This window comes from Chiloscyllium plagiosum, unplaced genomic scaffold (assembly GCF_037043375.1).
Source record: "Chiloscyllium plagiosum isolate Xiang-an unplaced genomic scaffold, Cpla_swu_hap1 HiC_scaffold_48, whole genome shotgun sequence".
Taxonomy (NCBI): Eukaryota; Metazoa; Chordata; class Chondrichthyes; order Orectolobiformes; family Hemiscylliidae; genus Chiloscyllium; species Chiloscyllium plagiosum.
Window position 1 is genome coordinate 11,823,380 of NW_028270186.1, and position 26,172 is coordinate 11,849,551.

At 46.3% G+C, this 26,172-nt stretch overlaps 1 protein-coding gene across 2 annotated transcripts in view; it reads right to left on the reverse strand.

Moving 5' to 3' along the window:
* LOC122543124 (fibroblast growth factor receptor 1-like) overlaps positions 1-26,172 on the reverse strand; it is a 146,473-nt gene that overhangs the window by 91,199 nt on the left and 29,102 nt on the right. The window lies entirely within an intron of this gene.

Below are 26,172 nucleotides of genomic sequence, written 5' to 3' on the forward strand. Positions count from 1 at the left end.
AAGACCAAGTCCAGATACAACCTTCACATCACATCAAAGCAATTGGATTCCAGCTCAGAAAGACCAAGCTGCTGACAGCAGGAGGACAACATGTCCATTTGATAGTGCCCTGTGAACACATGACCCCAGCAGGCCCAAGCACATGAAGGAACAGAATCATTTGCGTAAAAGCCAATGATTTGAATGTGATTGGAAGCAGCTGGTGGGCATCATCCATCCTGCAAAACCATCAAGCCCCAAGTGACTATTCTTTGTCAGTGGCTACAATGGAGTGCCACTGAGATATTCAATCCCATAATCCATCAGTCTTGAGCTCAAAACTGCAGTCACATGGAGATGGAGAGGAATGGGTAACAAACTGGGATAGGAACCAGAGCTGCCTTTCACCATGCCCAGCTCACACTCATCATGCTCTCCTTTCAGGGAAATGGGAAATTCTACAAAGCCACTCTTGCCCCTCATAATTTTGTAAACCTCTATAAGGTCACCCCTCAGCCTCCAACACTCCAGGGAAAACAGCCCCAGCCTGTTCAGCCTCTCCCTGTAGCTCCAATCCTCCAACCCTGGCAACATCCTTGTAAATCTTTTCTGAACCCTTTCAAGTTTCACAACATCTTTCCAATAGGAAGGAGACCAGAATTGCACGCAACATTCCAACAGTGGCCTAATCAATGTCAGCCGCAACATGACCTTCCAACCCCTGTACTCAATACTCTGACCAATAAAAGAAAGCATACCAAACGCCTTTATCACAATCCTATCTACCTGCGACTCCACTTTCAAGGAGTTATGAACCTGCACTCCAAGGTCTCTCTGTTCAGCAACACTCCCTAGGACCTTACCATTAAGTGTATAAGTCCTGCTAAGATTTGTTTTCCCAAAATGCAGCACCTCACATTTATCTAAATTAAACTCCACCTGCCACTTCTCAGCCCATTGGCCCATCTGGCCAAGATCCCATTGTACTTTGAGGTAACCTTCTTCGCTGTCCACTACACCTCCAATTTTGGTGTCATCTGCAAACGTGCTAACTATATCTTTCATGCTCACATCCAAATCATTTATATAAATGATGAAAAGCAATGGACCCAGCACCGATCCTTGTGGCACTCCACTGGTCACAGGCCTCCAATCTGAAAAACAACTCTCACCACCACCCTCTGTCTTCTACCTTTGAACCAGTTCTGTATCCAAATGGCTCATTCTCCCTATATTCCATGCGATCTAACCTTGGTAATCAGTCTCCCATGGGGAACCTTGTCGAACACCTTACTGAAGTCCATATAGATCACATCTACTGCTCTGCTCTCATCAATCTTCACTGTTACTTCTTCAAAAAACTCAATCAAGTTTGTGAGACATGATTTCCCACGCACAAAGCCATGTTGACTATCCCTAATCAGTCCTTGCCTTTCCAAATTCACGTAAATCTTGTCCCTCAGGATTCCCTCCAACAACTTGCCCACCACCGAGGACAGACTCACTGGTTTGTAGTTCCCTAGCTTGTCTTTACCGCCCTTCTTAAACAGTGGCACCACGCTAGCCAACTTCCAGTCTTCCCGCACCTCACCTGTGACTATCGATGATACAAATATCTCAGCAAGAGGCCCAGCAATCACTTCTCGAGCTTCCCACAGAGTTCTCGGGTACACCTGATCAGGTCCTGGGGATTTATCCACCTTTATGTGTTTCAAGACATCCTGCACTTCCTCCTCTGTAATATGGACATTTTTCAAGATGTCACCATCTGTTTCCCCCCATTCTCCATCTTCCATGTCCTTCTCCACAGAAAACACTGATGCAAAATACTCATTTAGTATCTCCCCCATCTCCTGCGGTCCCACACATAGGCTGCCTTGCTGATCTTTGATGGGCCCTATTCTCTCCCTAATTACCCTTTTGTCCTTTATCTATTTATAAAATCCCTTTGGATTCTCATAAACCCTAATTGCCAAAGCTATTTCATGTCCCCTTTTGTCCTCCTGATTTACCTCTTAAATGTACCTCTACGGTCTTTATACTCTTCGAAGGGTGTCAGTCAAGCTAACCTGCCTGTACTTGACATATGCTTTCTTCCCTTTCTTAACCAAACCCTCAATTTCTTTAGCCATCCAGCATTCCCTATACCTACCAGCCTTCCCTTTCACCCTAAAAGGAATGTACCATCTGTGGATCTCGCTATCTCATTTCTGAAGGCTTCCCATTTTCCAGCCGTCCCTTTACCTGCGAACATCTGCCTCCAATCAGCTTTTGAAAGTTCTTGCCTAATACCGTCAAAATTGGCCTTTCTCCAATTTAGAACTTCAACTTTTAGATCTGGTCTATCCTTTTCCATCACTATTTTAAAACAAATAGAACTGTGGTCGCTGGCCCCAAAGTGCTCCCCCACTGACACCTCAGTCACCTGCCCTGCCTTATTTCCCAAGAGTAGGTCAAGTTTTGCACCTTCCCTCGTAGGTACATTCACAAACTGAATCAGAAAACTATCTTGTACACGCTTGAGAAATTCCTCTCCATCTAACCCTTAACACTATGGCAGTCCCAGTCGATGTTTGGAAAGTTAAAATTCCCTATCCGAATCACCTTATTATTGTTACAGATAGCTGAGATCTCCTTACACATTTGTTTCTCAATTTCCCTCGGACTATTAGGGGGTCTATAATACAGTCCCAATAAGGTGATCATCCCTTTCTTATTTCTCAGTTCCATCCAAATAACTTCTCTGGATGTCATGCCAAGTACAACTACACCACCTCCTCTCCTGCTTCCCATTCATCCCTTCGGATAGCATGTGTGTCCTGGAACATTAAGCTGGCAGTCCTGTCCATCCCTGAGCCATGTTTCCGTAATTACTATGATATCCCAGTCCTATGTTCCTAACCATGCCCTGTGTACATCTGCCTTCCCTGTTAGGCCTCTTGCATTGAAGTAAACGCAGTTCAATTTATCAGTCTGACCTCATCCTCTGCTTTGTTCCTGCCTCCCCTGACTGTTTGACTTGCACCTTTCCCCAGTTGTACCAGTCTCAGACTGAGCTCTTTCCTCACTATCTCCCTGGCCCCCAAATACCCTGCCCCCCACCACCTTACTAGTCTGAGACAAAAAGTATATGCAATAGAATGAGAGAGAGAGAGAGAGAGAGAGAGAGAAGAGCACAAGAGACTGCTTCAGGGCCTCAGACAGATTGCTCTCCTTAAATTGGGAACAATGACTGGAGGAAGCCAGCTGTATAAAAGGTTAGGAAAGCTCCATTCAAACGCATGTTCCCCCCACAGAGATTTTCTCTTTTCCTTCAGCTGTGTTTTTTTTCTCTCTCCCTCCCCCTCCCTGCCACCACTCCATTCACACCAGCCTCAAAAGGCTTCAGGCAGCAAGAGGCCTTTACTTTGCCCTGGCTTTCCCATTTCCTTCTTCTCCATGAGGTGGGAAAGGAGTTTTCAAAATAAAACAAAAACATTCCGTGTAAAAAAGAACATGCACCGCTTCTAGCTTTGTGCAAGACTTCATAACGACTGAAAACAAGTACAAGTGAGCAAGAAACCCAAGGCTGGAAACAGACAAAGCACTTGGCACAATTCCTGCAACGGGTTTCACACACACGGTTTCTCCAGGCAGAATACACAGGCCACACTCCACTCAGTGGCTTGGAGCTTTCTAATTCAGAATCATAGAATCCCAACAGAGTGCAAGTAGGCCATTCAGCCCATCAAATCCACACCAAACATCTGAAGACCATCCCGTTCCCCACCCACACTTACTGCCCTCCCCTATCCCTGTAACCCTGCATTTTCCAGGGTGAACCTCACCTGGCCGGCACATCCCTAGAGACTACGGGTCAATTTCGCCTGGCCAATCCAGCCTAACCTGTACCCATTTGGCCTGGGAGATTTAGAGAGAGAGAGAGAGAGAGATTCAGTAAAGTCAGTGAGTCAGAGTTACTGCCTCAGGGCTTGCAGTCAATGTAAGGTTGATATTCCTTTCAGTTCACCTGCCCATACCTTGCTCTCCTTGAACTCAGAAAGGGCAGGGTGTGGGGTTAAAGAAACAACTTGAATTTACATAGCACCTTTTGCAGCCACAGAATGTTACAAAGCCAGCAAGGACTCCAAAGGCATTTGGATGGGTATATGAATCGGAAGGGTTTGGAGGGATATGGGCCAAGTGCTGGCAAATGGGACTAGATTGGGTTGGGATATCTGGTCAGCATGGATGGGTTGGACCGAAGGGTCTGTTTCCGTGCTGTACATCTCTATGACTGTATATGCAGTGGCAGTGCAGCAGGGAAATAAACTGCCAGTTCTGTGCACAGCAAGATCCCACCAAAAGTGCATGAGATGATGACCAGGTGGGTTGTTGTTAGCTACTGGCCAAGGTATCACAGAGAGAGTTACCTGGGCGGATCTCACCTTCTGGATCACTGACAGTGTGTGGTGAAATGCTGCCACTATTTCAGCTTCAGGCTGTTCGCATCAAAACCACACTGAAACGGTGTGGGCCATTCCTCTTTCCTGACAATCTGCTCCGGCACTGAAAGCAGCAAGCTATTCAACTGCAGTGGCATCACCATTCTGACCTTTTCTTGTCGCACACCTAATTTCCACGTTTGTACGTTGATGTTTCCCGCATGGTGACCAGGCTATGGTGAAGCCCCAATATTCCTCCCCCTTCCCCAATCCCACCACACTAACTCATCCCAGTTTGACCGACTCCAGCAGCCTGGCTAAGCTCAGTCGGGATTGTATAGCCCAGCACATAGGCCACAGGGTTCAGGAAACACACCAGGAGTCACCCCTAATCTCCAACAACAACAACTTTCCTTCACGTGGCACCTTGAAAATATCATGAGGTGCCTCACCTGAGTACTATTGAACAGCGTGTGACATCAGGGCCCAGGAACCAAAAGCTGAGACACATCTCGTTGGAAAGCAGTACGTCAAAGGCAGGTAAAGATGGGCAGAGAGGATAAGGAGAGGGCGCTGGAACTGTGGACTGAGGAATTCAGAGGCACAGCTGCCAAAAGTGGATGGAGAAAATCCGAGACATGCACAAGTCTAGAATTGGGAACAACACCAGTTATTTGAAGTGACAGCCACCGGATCTTAGGGAAGGATCCAGATCGGATTCGGACACAACAATGCCAAGTTGACCATTAAAAAGTCCAGGTGTTCCTGGACTGGGTGACTGCAGGAACAATCGGTGAACAGAACTGGGAGTGAGGAAGCAACTGTGCAGCACATGTTTGAATCACTGGGAAGCGACAAGAAGCTTCCTCTCCAGCAAATGGCTACTGTCACATCTCATTTCAAAAAGACAAGCTGCTCAAAACATGGAGAACAGAAGCAGAAAAACGCTCCAACTGCTTCACACAAGCTGTGCCGCGGTTCCAGCACTGTCTGCTGATATTCCACCTTTCCAGCACTCCCACTGTTTCATTTTGTTGCACTGGGCAAAACACAAAAGCCTGCTGAGAACTGGCATTGCAACAGTGCAATAAACATCCATCCTCAGAGAACAGACCTCCCCCCACCCTCCCCGCCACCTCTTCCAACATCAGTCCCCACAGGCTACAGACCTCCCAAACTTATTGCCTGACAACTACTGACCAGTCACTATTCCAGCTCTCAGCAAGTCCCACTCCATCCAAACGGCACATGGTCCGTCAGCTCCCTGAGAAATTGCTTCTCAACAGGAGGAACTGAAATGCTTTTTTGTCCCTAATTTGTTCATGAGATATGGGTGTTGTTGACTGAGACAGCATTTTATTATTGCCCTTGAGAAGGTGGGAGTGAGCTGTCTTCTTAAACCACTGCGAGCTGACCCACAATGCCCTTAGGGAGGGAATTACAGGATTATTACCCAGCGACAGTGAAGGAACGGCGATGTATTTCCAAGTCAGGATGGTGAGTGACTTGGAGGGGAATTTGAAGGTGGTGATGTTCCCAAATATCTGTTGTTCTTGTCCTTATGGATGGAAGTGATTGTGGTTTGAAAAATGCTGTGTGAGGATCTTTGGTGAATTTCTGTAATGCACCTTGTAGATAGTACACACTGCTGCTGCTGAACATCGGTGGTGGAGGAGGGAGAGGATACTTGTGGATCTAGTCCCGATCCAGCAGGCTGCTTTGCCCTGGGTGGTGTCAGGCATTTTGAGTATTGTTGGGGCTGCACCTATCCAGGCAAGGGGGAAGTATTCCCTCACATTTCTGACTTGTGCCGTGTAGATGGTGGACAGGCTTTGATGGGTTGGGAGTCACCCTAACCTTAGCAACCTGAGGCTGGCTCCAGCAGCATGCCTCCTCGCCCTCAGGCACAGACAGTAAAATAGGGAAGGATTCACTGACACTTCAGCATCTGGTCAAGTGGTCACACCCGCACTCCAGAGTTCCATCACATACCTGACTTGTCCATGAAATGGAGAGGCTCCGGGGAGTCAGAGGAGCCTCTGATCGACTCTCGGAGCCACAGTATTGATAGGGCTAGTCCTGATCCATTTGGGAACAGATGCTCTGCTTAAATTGGCATGGTTTGTGGGACTGATGTTAGCAAGGGATTGGAAGAGAATCTCCCTCTTGGTTTTTGAAACGTGGCCTGGCATCATTTCTATGAGTCTGGGACAAAAACAGCACCCCTGCCAATGGAGTCCTCTCTCCATGCTTGGTCTTTCACTCCAAATTTCCAGCATGTTTGGGGATGAGAAACCAACAACATTCATCAGCAACAGCTTGGGTCAGGCAAGACTCACATTTCACAACATTGAAAAATGCCCCCTCAACATAACTGCAATTCGGAGGCTTTTGCCTTCAAATGGTAACTAAGTACAGCAGCTGCATCCACCACAAGCTCCCTCAAAGAGCAGGAAATGAAGGATTGAGGTGTGTCCTGTTTGCCATTATTGCTTCCATCACTTGCTGTTCCTTCTGAAGGATTAACACAAACCCCTTCCATTTGCAAGCACTGATTACCACACCAATCAGTGCAACACACACACACAGAGAGAGAGAGAGAGAGAGACACACACACACATGAAGTAAACTCAGTATGTGACATTTGTGCACTTCAATTCCAGCAAATCCATTTCCTCCTGCTTTCTTTTCCTTTCAAATTGTGGATAAATTAAGATTTGATGTGCACTGAGAGCAAAAAGGTGTTACACAAAGGGTAGTGCGGGTTGGGAAATTCACACGAGCTCTTTCTCAACCCAGAACATCAAGCCATAGAGCTGTATGACACAGAAACAGACCCTTCGGTCCAACCCGTCCATGCCAACCAGATATCCCAACCCAATCTAGTCCCACCTGCCAGCGCCCAGCCCATATCCCTCCAAACCCTTCCTATTCATATACCCATCCAAATGCCTCTTAAATGTTGCAACTATACCAGCCCCCACCACTTCTTCTGGCAGCTCATTCCATACACGTACCACTCTCTGTGAGAAACAGTTTGGGACTCCCCTCCCTGTGAAAAAGACGCTAACCATGCCCTTCCTGTAAGGTCACATGAACATTTGTTTTTCTCTACCTGTGGATGCTCCCTGTCTTGCTGAGCATTTCCTCCACTTCTCTCTTGACGTTTCTGATTCCCCCCGAAGCCCCCCACCACTCCCCAACAGCAGCTATGTTGCCATTTCACGTCCATGGCATGTGACTTGCCAACTTGCTTTCAAAACTCCCCCAGCGTCCCAGACCTTGCCCCTGAAGCAGATACTCTCTCTGCGTCGGTTAGTTTTGGAAGTGGCTATTCCACTGTGTGAACATCACTGATGCACTGGCTGCTGGCGTTCAGATGTCCAGCACTCCCATGGTGTGGAATTCCAAACAAAAATGTGTCAAGATGATGTGGCTGGGAATTCTCAAAGGTGGCTCAGGAGTGACCTGAAACATGGATTCACCAAAAGGAACCCAAAGGCTAATGGGATAGGTGAGTGACACAGCAGGACAAATTGTGCACTTCAAGCACAGCAATGGTGAGATTGCATCTGGAGTGCTGTGTGCAACATTTTGGATGGGAAGGCCATGATGATGAACAATGAAATGGAACTCAACCAGGTGTTTCCAAGGTTTGCCTGGATGTGATATGAAAGCCCAGCAGCAAACACCTTCCAAAACAAAAAGCACTTGGTGTGTTAGCAGACCATGCAAGTTGGGAAGATTCCCACTGATGTGCGTCCGGTCTTTGGATGTGAACACTTGGTGCAGTGAACACACTTCCCAGCGCTATTTGGGGCTGCCCTGTTTCACCTGAAGCTGAACAAACCAAAACTCCCTCCTTTCTGGCCTCTTCTTCAAGCCTGCATTTTCATCCTTCTGCAAGATGAAGTTTCCCACTCACACATACCGTGTCGGACTACTTAGGGTCATCAATGCTTCAGACAAGTCACCTCTCTGGATACAAGCCCCGCCTGTCCAACTATCCCTCATGAGACCACTTGCCTGTTGCAAGTACGCACCTGCCAAACACTCTCAAAACTGCTTCCAGCTCATTCATATCCTCTCTGACGTAAGAACAGGGAGATGCGTGGCCTTGTTAGTGAAGGGTAGTATAACGGTGGCTGAGAGAATTTTTGATGAGGACTCGTCTACTGAGGGTAGTGTGGGCTGAGGTTAGAATCAGGGGAGGAGAGGTCACACTGCTTGGGAGTTTTTTATAGGCCTCCACAGAATTCCAGGGAGGTGGAAGAGAGGATTAGCAAAATTATTCTGGGTAGGAGTGAAAGGACCTGGGTGGTCATTATGGGGGACTTTAACTTCCCCAACATTGACTGGAAATGCTACAACTCTAGTACGTCGGATGTCCAATGTGTACAGCAGGGTTTCCTGACACTGTATGTCGAAGGGCCGACAAGAGGGGAGGCCACACTGGATCTGGTGCTTGGTAATGAACCAGGCCAGGTGTTTGACTTAGTTGTAGGTGAGCACTTTGGAGAGAGTGACCATAATTCAGTTACGTTTAGTTTAGCGATGGAAGGGGATAGGTACATGCCACAGGTCAAGAGTTATCGATGGGGCAAGGGCAATTATAATGCGATTGTGCAAAAATTAGGATGCATAGAATGGGGTAGCAAAATGCAGGGGATGCAGACCATGGAAATGTGGAGCTGGTTTAAGGAACAGATATTGCGTGCCCTTGATAGGTTGTCCCTGTCAGGCAGGGAGGAAGTGATAAGGTAAGGGAACCGTGGTTTATCACAGAAATTGCATCTCTTGTTACGAAGAAGAAGGAGGCTTATGTGTTGATGAGGCAAGATGGTACAGATGAGGCGATGGAGAGTTACAGGTCACCTGGGAAGGATTTAAAGAGAGAGTTAAGAAGAGCAAAGAGAGGACAAGAGCAGTTTTTCGCAAATAGAAGAAAGGAGAACCCTAAAGCTTTCTATAGGTATGTGAGGAATTAGGGTAGGAATAGGGCCAGTCAAAGACAGAAGTGGGAAGTTGAATGTGAAAAGACAGAAGTGGGAAGTTGAGTGTGGACCCTGTGGAGATCGGAGAGGTGCTAAATGAACATTTCTCATCGGTTTTCACTCAGGAAAAGGAGACTATTGTAAATGAGAAGAATGAGGTACAAGATATTAGACTAGAAATGATCGAGGTTAGTTACAAATAGGTGTTATCAATTCTCGAAGGAGTGAAAGTTGACAAGTCCCCTGGGCCGGATGGGATTTATCTGAGGATTCTCTGGGAAGCTGGGGAGGAGATAGCAGAGCCTTTGGCTTTGATATTTGAGTCGTCATTGTCTACAGGTTTGGTACCAGAGGACTGGAGGATTGCAAATGTTGTGCCCATGTTCAAAAAGGGCAGTAGAAATGACCCAGGTAATTATAGACCAGTGAGCCTTACTTCTGTTGTAGGAAAGATTTTGGAAAGGATTATAAGAGATAAGATTTATAATCATCTCGCAAGCAACAATTTGATTTCAGATAGTCAACATGGTTTCATCAAGGGTAGATTGTGTCTCACAATTCTCATTCAGTTTTTTGAGAAGGTGACCAAGCATGTAGATGAGGGTAGGGTAGTTGACGTGGTATACATGGACTTCAGTAAAGCCTTTGATAAGGTTCCACGTGGTAGGCTGTTGGAGAAAATGCAAAGGCATAGAATTGAGGGTGATTTAGCAGTTTGGATTAGAAATTGGTTTTCTGAAAGAAGTTAAAAATCACACAACACCAGGTTATAGTCCAACAGTTGATGAAGGAGCGTCGCTCCGAAAGCTAGTGTGCTTCCAATTAAACCTGTTGGACTATAACCTGGTGTTGTGTGATTTTTAATTTTGTACACCCCAGTCCAACACCGGCATCTCCAAATCATTTCTGAAAGAAGGCAGTGAGTGGTGGTCGATGGAAAATATTCAGCCTGGAGTCCGGTTACTCGTGGTGTGCCACAAGGATCTGTTTTGGGACCACTGCTGTTTGTCATTTTTATAAATGACTTAGACGCAGGCATAGTTGGATGGATTAGTAAATTTGCAGACGACACTAAAGTCGGTGGAGTAGTGGACAGTTGGAAGAATGTTACAGGTTGCAAGGGGATTTGGATAAACTGCAGAATTGGGCTGAGAGGTGGCAAATGGAGTTCAATGCAGCTAAAAATGAGGTGATGCACTTTGGGAAGAATAACAGGAAGGCAGAGTACTGGGTCAATGGAAAGATTCTTGGTTGTGTGGATGTGCAGAGGGATCTTGGAGTCCATGTACATAGATCCCTGAAAGTTACCACCCAGGTGGATAGTGCTGTTAAGAAGGCATACGGTATGTTAGGTTTCATTCGTAGACGGACTGACTTCCGGAGCCGCAATATCATGCTGCAACTATACAAAATGCTGGTGCGGCCACACTTGGAATATTGTGTACAGTTCTGGTCCCCATATTTCAGAAAGGATGTGGAAACATTGGAAAAGGTGCAGAGGAGATTTACCAGGATGTTGCCTGGTCTGGAGGGAAGGTCTTAGGAGGAAAGGCTGAGAAACTTGGGTCTGTTCTAATTGGAAAGAAGGATAAGAGGGGATTTGATAGAGACATACAAGATGATCAGAGGATTAGATAGGGTAGACAGTGTAAGTCGTTTTCCTCGGATGATGACTTCAGCTTGTACGAGGGGGCATAACTACAAATTGAGGGGTGATAGATTGAAGACAGATGTCAGAGGCAGGTTCTTTATGCAGAGAGTGGTAAGGGCGTGGAATGCATAACCTGATAATGTAGTTAACTCAGCCACATTAGGGAGATTTAAACAATCCTTAGATAAGCACATGGGTAATTTTGGGATAGTGTAAGGGGACGAGCTGAGAATAGTTCACAGGTAGGTGCAACATCGAGGGCTTTGACAAAGGGTCAGTTAGACTTGAAACGTCAGCTCTTTCTTCTCCTTACAGATGCTGCCAGAACTGCTGAGATTTTCCAGCATTTTCTCTTTTGGTTTCAGATTCCAGCATTCGCAGTAATTTGCTTTTATCCACTGTTCTGTGCTGTATTGTTCTTTGTTCTAAGGGGAGCAAATGTTGCACACAGCACTCCAGATGCAATCTCACCAGGGATGTGCGTGATTGTGGCATAGCCTCCTTACCACTGTAGTCAATTCCTTCACAGTAAAAGACAATATTCCATTAGCTTTCCTCATTACTTGCTTCACTTCCAAACAAACCTATCCCATGCTTCCTGCACAAGGAGACCCTATGTCAGAGCTCTACAGTCTCTCACTGTTTGGATCATCTTTCTATTTTGTTCATCCTGATACAGTGGGTAATTTCACATTTTCACACCTTATCCTCTGTTTGCTAGATTTTTGCCTCCTCACTTAACCTCTCCAAATCCCCCTGCAACCTCTCCGTGCCTTCTTGACAATTTATTTTACTCGCCATCTCTCTGTCATCTGCAAATTTACCACGAGAGCCTCGATCACTCCTTCCTTGTTGTGAATACAACTGGCAATGCGTTGAGGTCGAAGTACTGATCACCGCTTACACCTTGTGAACCAGGACATGCCCACATATGCTCTCTCAGTTTCCTATTGACCAGCCAATCATCTTTCCATGCCAACGTGTTAGGCCCTGCAACCCCCAGCAACAACATGCCACGTGGCACCTTAACAGAGGCCTTCTGGAAATCCTCACCCAGTCGGTCCACTCAATTTCCTTCATCCACAGCACATGTTACTTGTTCAAATAAATTTCTTGTTGCTTTCACAAAACCATGTTGACTCTGCCTGATGACCCTCAATGTTTTCCAAGTGCCCTGCTAGATAACACCTTCCGCATGAATACATGCTGGATTTGTTGGACAACACTCCTGTGGGGGCCCTTTGGATGCTTTGCTGTGACAAAGCTACTATGGAACTGCAAGATATTGCCGTTGTCACTGATGGAGAGGAGCGGCCCTCAAGTCACCGAAGCCCACGCAAACATGCCTTTTCCTGAATGACAAAGGGGAGCCTGAAAACTGTGCAGGAGTCAGGAGGCAAGTGGAGAAGCAGTCCTGAAGCAGTTCCACCTTCATCTTTCAGAAAGCAGCCGTCAGACAGCAGACCCTGCCTGAAAGGCAGCAAGAAAAATCCATTCACGGTCAGTGTTTCAATTATTTACAAAGAGAGAGGAGAAGGACAATGTTCATGAGACAAACACGTGTCCAATCCACCAGTTGGCACCAGATGCCGGTGTGTTAATTTATTCAGCAGAAAGCCTTTGACACTGCAGCTGCACATTCCAGCCACTGCCTGGATCCTGGGATAGGAAATCGACTTGAGTTCAAACTTAGCCAGTGGTATCCTCACAAAGGTGAGCAAAGAAATAAAGCTGCGTGCGTGCACTTTATACCCACCAATCAAAATATTACGTTCCATTTCCAGGAAAGAGTGCATCAGCAGTCAGGGTACCTGGCACCGTCGTCACAGCAACCACTGGCCAGGCATGCTCAATTCTCCAAGCTGCCTCTGCACGTGACCTACACTTCCCAATGTAAAGGTTTGGGCTTACATGAGCCTGCAGGTTGGGAAAGGTGCTCAGTGTTTTTACGGCCTGTGCTTGTGGTTGTCATGCTGTCAGAAACTCATCCGAGTGAGACTGTTACAAGGCTCCTCCCAGCATCAGGCAGGCAGCAGGACAGAGCCAACAGGAGCATGATGACAATACCTGGGACAGCAAAACTGAGCCTCACCTACACACTGCATCTGAAAAAGGGCAACTTAACACCAATTAACAACCCAAAGGGAGTAGGTCTTTCTCACTGCCTCTCTCAAGGACGTACTGCATTCTGAAAGGTCGTCTTTCAACATTTAGAGTGAAGGAACAGTCAGTGCAATCAAACGTGGAACCATTCAGTGGCACAGGACAATGAGTTCAGGCCATTTCAGCCCTGAACCCTTCTCCAGCATTGAACAGGGTCACATTGACCTGTATTCTCCTTCTCAACCTTGTCCCTCAATCTCGGGGTCCAACAAGAAAGCCAGCAACATCAGTCCTGAGAGCTCCCAGCATCAACAGCTTTGCCTTTTGGGAAGAGCTGCCCATTTGTCCCACCCTTGTTTCGTCACCACTCTATTGCCAATCCTCACTGTGACATCGACCCCCACGTGCTGACTGATGCAGAAGATTGGCCACCTAACAGTTCCAGGATAAGGTTCCCAATCATTCCCAAGCATTGCTGTGACATTCAGTCATGCGAGTCTGGCAGAGCCAAGGGTCTCCCATCAGGAGCCTGTGCCCTGTGCAGCTTGAGACAGCAGAAAGTAAATATGCTCTTCATTTATTTGAACATCAACCCTAGAAGGAACTGGGCTGATGGAATGAATCCTGAGGTTTACTTCTGACACTAAACAGGCTTTTTCTTCCAACTCACCCACTCCTGTTTAAATGACACAATATTGTCAACAAAGGTTTCTGAGCAACAGATCTGAACCGGACATGATCTCAAAACAAACAGAATTATCAGTGAAGCAACTCCCTTGTCAGCCCACAAGACACTGACAAATGCTGACTTCAGTGAGACAGCTACGTTGAATAGAATGACAACACCAAGTGCTGGGGAAACTCGGTAGCTCTGCCAGCAGGCATGGAGAGAAAGCAAAGTTATCGTTTTGGGTCTGCTATAAATCTACTTCAGTGATATGTTCACTGGCCTAAGGCTAGCTTTTACACAGACTGCACTCCTGGACTGTGAGTGAGGAAGAAATTGTCACCGAAAACGGCACCAACTGGACTTGGAGGTAATTGTGTCAGGCAAATTCGCCAACAGCCACGTCATGCATACCATGTTTAAAGCGCCTCTGATTCGGTCAACAGTTTTGGGGGGTGGGAGGGAAAACTGAACAGGCTTTTTTTTCCTCCCCTTTCATTGAAGGACCTGATGGAGGTGGTCTGAATGTTTTCACTTGAAGGAGAACCCACAAGCCTCAAAGACAGTGACTCATTCATTACATTGAGAATTTGGAAGGTATGCCTTTGCTGAGTGTGTGGCTGTATTTTGGAACCTGTCAGCACAGCAAGTGGTCAGGGTGAATAAGCAGCGATAGGTTAGAAGGAAACAAGGCAATAGGGAGGAGAAAGCTCTGCTGTGAAGAATTGGGTGGAACAAGTGCAATAAGCATCAACTGCGAATAACCTGTACACTTCTCAAACAGTGGGACGGGCTGGGCAAAGCATCGGGATGCTTCTTCTACCCTGACTGGTGTTGTGAAACATCAGGGAAGGACAAAAACTTTCACCATGTTCTCAACAAGTAACCTTCAGCAACTCTAACAGTCTATCGGACAGTGACCAAATCAGCTGCGGCCAGGGTGACCTCTCACTGCCCCTCCTCATGCTGCCAGGTCAGCTCAGAGACCACCCACCCGATCCAGCGAGCATACTTCATGTGCAGTGGCAGCAAACCCAACCACACTCTTCCAGAATGATACAAACAGTGGAGAAGACATCCAACCAGCGTCCTGGCAAAGCGCAGGGTTATGGCACAGTGCTTGGGATTATATTAAATACTTGTCTGTTTTCAGTCAGTCCCACTCTTAGCACCTGAACACATCGATCGTTAACACCCTCAATGTATTCGGGCTTTTCAGTGGTCATGTCTCAGAGCACAGCCTGCACCCCCTCCCCATGTAAAGCTCTTTGCTGTGTTCCAGTTCCTGTCTAGACAGCAGTGTGTGTAAACACCGTTTATTTTTTCCCTCTCTGGAAGCTGGGAATATCCTACACTGCATCTGCCAGGAAAACATTTCCAGCACTTTCGATGGAGTAACAGGAGTCCTTCATCCTCCCACTCACCGTCCAGAGGAGCCTACACATCCTCAGTTTCAGACAGGGAGTACACAGGAGGAGCTGGCTCCAGTGATGGGGAGCTGAAACACAAAGGACTCCTTATCAAGAGGTTCCTGCTTCACCACAAGATGTCGGTGTCTGCGCACGTCTGCCAACTCCAAGCACAGGCACCGCATGGTCATCAGTAAAGCAAACCAAAGTACACACTGAGCAAAACCTTTTGAAAGGGTGAAGATGGGGAACAATGGGCCGAGCTGGGGTTAAGTGAGGATCACAGCCTCTCCTCATTGACAAAGGTCTGGGTTCATTTCACATCCCCTTGCTCAGTCAACATTCTTCAACATTTCTTCATGATTGATGGAGGTTTAAGAAAGAACTTGCGTTCCAGGACAGAGAAGGCCATTTCAAACATGACAAGCAAGTTCGACCAAGGGTGTCAAGATAAACCCAGCAATTACAGGACAATCACTTCAAACTGGGTCATGGGGATAGTGATGGAAACAACTATTCAGTGCAGAATGAGCATGCAAAAGCCGGGGGGGGGGGGGGGGGGGGGGGTTAATTACAGAGTCCCAACGAAAACTTCATGTCCGATTAACTTGGTCTTTTCTCCCCCAAGAGGTAACAGAGGAATGATGAGGGGGAAATACCTCCAGGGAGGCCAGTATTCAGTTACCATGTCACCTTTCGTTTCCACATGGATGTCCTTGAGATTGATCCAGCTCCCCGACTCCCAGAGGTTGTTCAATGCAATGCCATGTATCACACTTAGAAGAGAGGCTACTGTTGTGAGACAGGGAGAAGGCTCACTGACAATCTGAGTCAAACATCACAAGTTGATGCTTTGTTGTGATTTCTGAGATCACATCTTGACAATGATCTTCGACAGTAATTGTTTAGCTGAGGCTGCTTTATTTGGTGAAATTTATTTCTTTAAATCGGTGGAAAATTGTGATTTCTACTTTCAGCAGAGGATGTCCAGATTTCTCATCAAGTGTGGGTCTCCACGGACATTGCAACACACATAATCTAGGAAACAATTCAGCTGAGTTAGACACATCAAACTCACACAGACAGCAATATGTCAAAGATCAAATAACGGCTTGAATCTCGGTTCCTGTTTCGGGAGCACATATCCTGCAAAGTTTCCATCTCGATACGGCCAAGATAGCAGAAAGTCAAATGGGACATCCATTTGAAGATAGCTTCACGTAGCTGAGCCCCCTCCTCCTCCTCCAAAATCCCCCTCTGCCCAACTCTTCTGGGTCTCTGCTCTCAGATCTTCGACCCATTCCCAGCCTTAGTTCTTGTCACTGTCACTGACAGTTCACACTAACAACACTTAAATCTCACCAAGCGGCTGAGTGGGAACACACAGTGGGAAGCACTGCCCACTCTATCGGTAATCACAACACTGGGCAGGACATCGTCTGGACTCAAAAGTTGATGGAAAGGGGAAAACCGTTAATAGAAAGGAAGAGAAAAACCTAACTTTGACTTTAGTGAAGCCTCTAACAGCGTTCCACCTGGTAGACTAATTAGCAAAGTCAGATCACATGGAATTCAGGGAGAACTTGCCAATTGGATACAAAATTGGCTTAATGGCAGGAGACAGGGTTGTTTTTCAGACTGGAGGCCTGTGACCAGTGGTATTCCACAAGGATCCATGCTGGGTTCACTTTTATTTGCTTTTTATATAAATAACTTGGATGTGAATACAGGAGACAGGGTTATTATGTCTGCGGATGACACCAAGATTAGTGGTATAGTGGACTGTGAAAATGATCATCTGAGATTACAAAGAGATCTCAATCAGCGAGTTTTGAGAAGATTTATAGCTCAGGGTTGAGGTTCTGGATGGTAGTTTGCTCACTGAGCTGGAAGGTTCATTTTCAGACGTTTCGTCACCCTACCAGTGCAGCTTCACCAGAGGCTCACTGATGCTGTTACTGATGATTCCTGAAGAAGGGCTTATGCCCGAAACGTCGATTCTCCTGTTCCCTGGATGCTGCCTGACCTGCTGCGCTTTTCCAGCAACACATTTTCAGCGATGATGTTACCTAGTATGGTGATGAAACATCTGAAAACAAACCTTCCAGCTCAGCGAGCAAACCTACATCCAGATCCTGATCAATTGGGTCAATGGGGACAGGGCATGAGGGGCAATTTTATTTTTTTTTTTACACAGAGACTGGCTCATATGTGGAACAAACTTTCTGAGGAAGTGATGAATGTGGGTCCAATTACAACATTTCAAAGACACTTGAATAAATACATGAATTGGATGTAGCCATCAGTTCTGAGGAAGGGTCACCAGACCCGAAACATTAACATTAATGTCTCTCCACAGATGCTTCCAGACCTGCTGAGCTTTTCAAGCAACTTCTGTTTTTTGTTTCTGATTGACAGCATGGACAGTTCTTTTGGGTTTTTTTTTCAATTCATTCATCGGACGAGGGCACCGCTGGGTAGGCAGCATTTATCGTCCATTCCTAATTGCCCAGAGGGTAATAGAGAGTCAACTACATTGCTGTGGGTCTAGAGTCACGTGTAGTTCAGGCCAGGTAGGAATAGCAGATTTCCTTCCCTGAAGGGGGGCAGTGAACCAGAGGGGCTTTTCCAACAATACACAGAATTGAACTCTTAATTCCAGCATCTTATTCAATTCAAATTCCACCACTTGCTGTGATGGGATTTGAACCTGGGTTCTCAGAACATGAGCTGAGTCTCCAGATTAATAGTTTAGCAATAATACCACTGGGCCATCACCTCCCCCGTGTTCAGAAAAGGGAAAGCTGCGTGAGTCAGAGGTGTTGAAGTTTGTGGGGCATGAGCTGGAATCAAACTGTGAGCAGACAGGTAGTCATGGGGACTCTGTCTCACCATCATTCGAACCTCTGGCACTGTGCAAGTGACTGACCCTTCCAAGTTTCATTTCGGGTGATGCAGGACGTGCAGACGAAACCCAAGCAGCATCCAACCGTGTGGTGCCCACGAGATAGGCCTCCCTCCGAACTGCTTCATCCCATTAGGAAGGGGTTCCAGCAGAAACCAGCCACAACTAAGACTATTGCTATCCCTACACTAATCAATAACCTGTCCCTGACAAACACAGTTAATGGAGACAAAACCATCTTCAATCAGCACAGCAGTCCCACACTGAGTGCAGCCAGTTAAGCAGTTCTAAACAGTCAGTGATGTCAGGGACTGGGATATCTAAGAAGTCTTTCCAAGTGCTGGAATGCAGCAAACCGGAATGTTTTGACGAATCATAAGATGGCTTCTTCTTGAGAAAAATACCAAAAAAAAAAGACTCTGTACTTCCAGCCTGAGCTTCTCATTGAGTTCGGGAGGGGAAAGAATTGCAGGGAGGAACTTTCAATTGTTCCAATCCCAAACAGGTAACCAATGGCAAGAACCAGTTGCAGCAGCTCTGCCGAAATTCAACAGATTAATTTCCTAGCATAACACCTTAAAACACAGTGTCCTGAGTAAACTTCAATTTGCACTGCGAAGCTTGCTATTGTGAGAAATTCAAGGTGAGAGGCTGGTTTCTATCCCTTTTCATTGGAAATATAAAGTGATATGAATGAGATGGCCAAACAAGTATCATCTCAGAAAAGTGGAAGGAGAGAGATCAGGAGCACACCAAACATTCAGACAGAGAATCACAAAGTTTGGGGCCTGGATTCCTTCTCAAGGACTTACACATTATTCTCCAGGCTAAAGGGATCAAAGGGTACAGGGAGAAAGCAGAGAGGAACACAGGACTAAGTTGGACGCTTGGCCATGATCATAATGAATGCTGGAATAGGCTGGAGGGGCTGAATGGCCTTTCCTGCTCCTGACTTGTATGTTCAGTGACAGCATGATAACCAATGGTAAATTGCAGCAGCAGCCAGGTTCAGATGAATGCAGAGACCTCTGGGAGTTCTGAGCTTGGAGGAGATGAGGGAGATAGGAAGGGACAAAAGCACAGTGAAATGTTGATGCAGCTTGACCAGGAGCTAGTCTGCTCTGACAAGTTAAGGAGCCGACAGGGAAATGGGGCATGCAGTTAGCTTCATGTTTGGCAGGTGGCAAAGCTGTCGAATATGGGAACAGCAGGCATATCAGAGTCATAGAGGTGTACAGCACGGAAACAGACCCTTTGGTTCAACTCGTCCACGCCGACCAGATATCCAAACTCAGTCTAGTCCCACCTGTCAGCACCCGGCCCATATCCCTCCAAACCCTTCCTATTCATGTACCCATTCAGATGCCTTTTGAATTTTGTAATTGTACCAGCCTCCACCACATCCTCTGGCAGCTCATTCCATTCACGTACCACCCTCTGAGTAATAAGGTTGCCCCTTAGGTCTCTTTTATATCTTTTCCCTCTCACCTTAAACCTATGCCCTCTAGTTCTGGACTCTCCGACCCCAGGGAAAAAACTTTGTCTATTTATCCCATCCACGCTCCTCATTATTTTATAAACTTCAAAAAGGTTACCCCTCAGCCTCCGACATTCCAGGGAAAACAGCCCTCGCCTATCCAAACTCTCCCTATAGCTCAAATCCTCCAACCCTGGCAACATCCTTGTAAATCTTATCTGAGCCCTTTCAAGTTTCACAACATCCTTCCTACAGGATGGAGCGCAGAACTGCACATGATATTCCAAAAGTGGCTTAACCAATGTCCTGGAGAGGCACAACATGTCCACCCAACTGCTCTCCTCATTGCAGCAACCAATCAAGTGTTGGCGTTACATCAGCAGGGAGTTAAGGTTTCAGCAGTTGATGACCTGGGATCAACAACATGAAGAGTGTGGTGGAGCTTTAATGGAAACAGGGTGCCCTGGGAAGATGAGGTCAGAAACTCAGCTCCAGAATCAGGTGGGACACCGAGGTTATAAACAGACATAGCTCATCACAGGCTGTTGCCAGGGAGAGGGAAGCAAGTTTGGAACAAGGTGAGAAAACAACGCCTTCGGTCTTCCCAAGATTTAACAAGAGGATGCTTAATATCATAGATTTCTGTCCTTGCAGTACAGGATGTTGGATTGAGAATGTGTATAGGGCATAAGCAGGCAGGGAAAGAGTTCAGTTTTGAGTTTTGTGAAACAAGAGGTTCAGCTGAGTATGACTCAGATCAGATAAGAACTTGCAGTTAACAATGGGGATGCTGGAGGCAAGGGAAATGGGTTAACAATGTGGAAAAGCATTCATTATGTACATCCATTTAACAAGATGAGGTAGCATTCAGTTTAACACGGTGAAAAGTATTCATTATGTGACGTCAGTTATTCATAATGTAACACAGATGGCTTAATCTTTACTATTGACCCTTGCTGATTGTAACGGTCACCCAATTAATATGTTGCCTTATCTGGACGCTCCTCTCTGTAAAATAACTATATAATTCATTACGATACAGCTTCAAATTCCTCCTTCAGGCCTTCAGTCAAATGCTTCGAGTCTCAAACTTTTAACTTAAACTCCCTACACCGGGGTAATCTGACTCTCTTTTTCTGACCATTTCTCCATGTCCTGAGAAACTGTCAGTGGACTCCTCCAAACTAACAATCCTGCGGAATTCCTGCCCTTTCCTGAAGCTCGATTTAACGCCAGAAACACCATCATGGGCTCACAAAAGAAACCCGAATTCTTCATGACTGAGCCATCTCCTGCAATCCCTGTCCTGTGGTAAATAAGAGGTCGCCAACATAGTTGATAATGGAGACTCCCTGTTCCTCCACATGTTACTATCACAAGTGAGAGATGAATATTCCATAAACACAACACCAACCCCTTTTTTTAAACAACCTTGCGGATGGTCTGACAGGTCAATAGTTCAGTTACTCCTGAGAGCCCAGTGTCGGGCTGTGCGCTGCAGTTATCAGCTTCATTCTGCTCAGGGATGGTGGAATGTTAATGATGTTGGTCATCAGGGATTCAAGATGGAGATCCCTTTGAAGCTCATGGGGAGATGGCAGGAGCCTTACTTGTCCAGAAGGTCATTTCTTCGTATGCGAGTGGCACAAATAGTGTGGTTCATTCGTCAGCCCATGCAAGCTGCCCAGGTTCTGTTGGGTTTTGGCATTGGCTGTTTTCATGTGGGTCACTGAGTCCTCCTGCTCTGTCAGGCTTGGCATCCTGCCAGCAATACATTTCCTCTAAAATGTAAATCACCTCATTGCAAGAACAGGAAAGGACAGAAGTGTCACTAGGAATGAGCACTAAAAGCTCGCGTCGCAATCACTTGTATCCTTGGGTAATATCGTGCTCAAATCCAATCCATTCTTAACTAAACAAGTTCACAACATGCCCCTTAATTCCAAGGCAATCTCCATTCATGAACAGGCCGCTTATCGTGAGGGCTGTGGGGAAACTGCCTTTGCTGAAAATAACTCGAAATCAGAGCAAGCTGTGAAGTGTTATGAACGATGTGAAGCTGGAGGGAAATGCAAACTGTGTATTCCAATCCCTATAAGGCCTGCAGGAGGACAGTGGAGAGTGGGAAGTGTGATAGTGTCCATGGATAGCAGGAGCTCATTCAGCAACCCCACAGCGAGACCAGAAAGGGAAACACCTTGGCTTCGATCAAGAAAGAAATAACTCAAACACACTTCCTGTTGGCACAGGATGGTGCCCAGGAACAGCAGTGATCCCATTTCCCACTCTATTTCCACATCAAACCAGCTGAAGTGCTGGAACTGAAAGTACTTTCCCTTTTCCTCCTCTCTGGAGGGTGACACATTTCTCTGCAGCCTGCTGTCGTATCCTGGCTATCACACGTGATTGGCAAGCGGGGCAGGAGTTAAAAAAACTGCCTGGACCAGAGGACCTTGGCAAACTTTCCTGATCAAGCCAACTGCTACTTGGCACCAACTTCCTTTTCTGTCACCTCTCACCCCAGTCATGGTGCAGTGCATCAAGTCCAGTGGGCATTGCCAACTGCTGCCAGTTCACACCAAACTCAGAGATACCTGACTCCAGCTTCAGCACTTTCAGAAACATGTCCTTGGGACAACAATCACTGCAAGTCCTTCACCTCCAAGCTGAGACATTCTGAACATCATCTTCTCTGAAATCTCAAACACCCAGCAGATAGGAAGGTAAAGATGTAGGCTTGTTACTTTCAGGAACTATTCTGCCTTGTTTAAATTGTTTTTAAAATGCACTATTGTCAGTTCTTAAAATGGCTGGTAACAAACCAAAGAGCAAGTCAACTGCTTCCAAAAAGTTCAAGCAATGATCAGGCTAAAAGCAAACTCAACAGTTCCTGGAAGGTGACAGTCTGAGCGCTGTGTGAATATTCCAACCAAACCAAAACACAAGGTTTCACCAAGCAAGAGTTCAACCTCAGCCAGATCTGAGTAAGGGAGACCATCAAACTTCATTATTGCTTAACTTGATGCAAGCAACTCTGTCGTTCCCTGCAACAAAAAACAACGGTTTCTGACATGGGGCAGCAAACTGCACCTCACCACTAGTTGTCTCAACCTGCCAGAAACTGCTGAGTCCTTGTAATCACCTGTAAGAGTGCAACTTCTGCTCCTCCATCTGCTTGGCGCAGCGTAAGAGCTACCTGAACCAGGCTTATCCAAAGTCCTGCCACCCATTTCCCCAGTCTCTCTCCTGCTAAGTGAACCAATTCTCAGTTTGCAACTCCCACACTCCAACAGCATCTGAAGGCTGATAGACGAGACCTCTGTACAAGAACACAAACTGGATACTGACAGACTGGATTCTCAAATTCACACAAACTGCTTTTTTATAGCTTGGAACTTTTTTTGGTGCAATTTGTCACTACTTCCTTTCGCTTCCCTTTTCTCTCTTTATATAGGATTCATATCAAAACCATTTCACTGGGTTTTGAATAAACCCAACCTTATTTTAAATGAAAAGAATTTGCTGTGAGCCACTGTTAAATTGGACTTCGCCAACAATTCAGGGAAATACACCACTGCACATTTTTGAAAGGGCAAAGAAATGAAGAAAAGCAAGTTCAAGAAATCTTATGAATGGAAGAGATGAACAATTAGATTAATCCAATACATCTCTCCCTCGAGTCCTTGATAAAATAAATGATTTTACTACTAGATTAGGACCAGATTCACAAATCTACAATTTTACTGAGGACATGTGCAGCTCTATGTAGTCTCTCAGTGATTTACTTCCACAGCTTACATGAACCAAATTACAACATATAGATTAACAAACAACAGGCATAACGTAACATGGAGAGCTGATTTTGCCACATGACTGTCTCACGCCAATAACACTTGAACCAAGTCATTTTGCTTACAGTAACTGCAACAGAGGGAAGATGGGAGAATCTCAGTCATGTGACTGCATTCATCACCCAGAGGTGAAGGATGGGTATTGATATCCAACTATGGAAACTGGTGAGATCTGAGTTCAAGTCATGAAGGTCAAATTATCAAGTTAACTGGAGTAATGACCACTATCTGACTCAGTCATGTCCTTCGGCAAAGGAACTCTGACCACTTCATCCATTTAGCGTTCATGCAACTTGAGACCAACAGCAATATGAATGACTCTTCAAGATTAGATTAGATTCATTACAGTGTGGAAACAGTCCCTTCGGCCCAACAAGTCCACACTGACCCTCCAAAGAGTAACCCACCCATTTCCTTAACGCATCTAACACTATGGGCAATTTAGCTTGGCCAATTCACCTAACCTATACATCTTTGGACTGTAGGAGGAAACCAGAGCAACCAGGGGAAACCCACGCAGACACGGGGAGAACGTGCAAACTCCACACAGAGAGTCATCTGAGGCTGGAATCAAACCCGGGTCCCTGGTGCTGTGAGGCAGTAATGCTAACCACTGAGCCACTGTGCCATCCAATGAAATGGCCAGAGCAAGCCACTCAGTTCAGGGGCATGAGCAACAACGTGCTGGACTTACCAGCAATGCATGTACCCATGAGAAACAAGCAAGGAAAATAAAATTTACATTGCTTCTTCAACTTTGAGAACATCCTAAGGAGTTTCAATAATGCAGGGATAATGGTGCCAGATCATTCTTACAAAATGCAACGCTTACTCCTGGACTTGGTTTTCATTTCAGGGCTTGACCTTCCCTTGAGAAACACAAAGGCTAGAAATGCACTGCTCTAGGTGATACACAACAGAGATTTTCTGGCCCTGTGAGAAGGACAGCTACAGATGTCACACCATCAATAACGGGACTTGCCTTATGATATGATGCAAGGGTTGCCAAGCTTCAGGGATTGCCCTAGACTCACCAATCTTCAGGGTATTGCAAACCCAGAAGAGGTGCTGCATGGGCATTCAACAGATTGCAACATTCCCTCCAAAAACCTTTTGTGAATAACCAAAACACCTGATAAGGAAAAGAAACAGCTGCTTAAGCTGACAGTCACAAATCTTCCACTCAGTTAACGAAGGGTCAACTGACTTTTTAATTGGTCTTCCGAGCATTGGGAGGATGGTCATTTCAAAGCCAGCCTTTATTGGATTTCTGATCCCTCTTTGGAGCCTAGTCACCTGGCCGGCCGATCTCAGAACACTGTGCGTATTTCCCCAGACTGGAACCAAGACAAGGTGTCACACACAGGAGACCTGCAAACACAGGCGGGTTACTATCAATGATTCAGTACTCAAGGCCAATGTTCCAACCCTGGCTCTCACTGTCGTGTAAACCACAACAGACTACCGTCCCTGGCAGGTAGCATACTGGACACTGTAAGGTGGTGGGGTACCAGCAATTGGGATGGCAAATGGTCTATTAGCTGTCTCTTTTTGAAGGGGTTGGAGGAGAAGAGTGGAAGATTTTTAAAACATTCATCCTCGCACTGGCGAAGTCGTAACCTTGTATACCAAGATCTAACTGTTCCCCACCAGCCACGACTGCCCAGCCTGCAGCCCATATAGGACCCTAACTCCTGACCCTAACTGACAACATCCATTTGGATGGTAATCAATGGCTCCATTTGTTTCTCAATCTAAATAAATCTTGCAGCTACTTTGTACTTGCAAGGAAATGCCATTTCATTAACAGTTTTCTTGGAAAATCCGTTTGAAAGTGAGAAAACGTGCCTTGTTTTCTTTCTTGGCTTTGTCCAGCTCCTGTTTCTTGTGTCACATGCCTCACATCTTGAGAGTGCCTGTCTTCGCCTCTCTGAAATGTACTGGTTTCTCCCCTGTTTCTGAGCTCAGAAGCCACAGGCTCCTTCTATGTGAGCTACCACCCCAGTGAGATGCTTCACTCTGTTTTACTGAAGAGGGACACTCTCCCTGGTTCAGCGTAATGAAGACCAACCGCACTAAGGTTCTCTCGGTTTGCTCAGCAAGACATAAACTATGACGTGGGGTTGTTCCGAAGGAGATCTGGGGAGGCGGCCGTGGGGGTGTTGGTCTTAATGGCTGGGCCAATATTTAGTCCTCGCCTGAATCACAATTATTGATGGTTTGCCTTTTACCAGAGGACCCCTTGTGGGATTTTGCAGTCCACCAACAGGTTACACATCAACAATGACAAGACTTCACTGGTGAAAGGCGCTAAATCAATGCAAGCGCTTTCTGATGGCAGGGGGATTAACAGATCGGCCGACTGTTCTCCAACTCTTTTGGTTTCCATTGCTGCTGGAAATGATCTATGTTGTCCACCGATCCGAAAGTTTTAATACTGAAGCACCATCCACACCATGATGTCATCTGGACTTGACAACTGACCAGATTAGGACCTTGCCTGAGTGAGATCTTAGACCTCTATCCCCCCCTGGGAGTCTTTACCCTGGGCTCCACCATCTCACGTTCTCGAACAGTGCTGCCATGCAATAACCTATGGCCCAGATATGCCCATCAGATGCAGAAACCCATTTGCTAACTCTGAATTAACCAATGCCCCTCGAGTAGGCTGCCCGGCCTCTTTGAGCCTGCTCCACCATTCAGTAACATCAT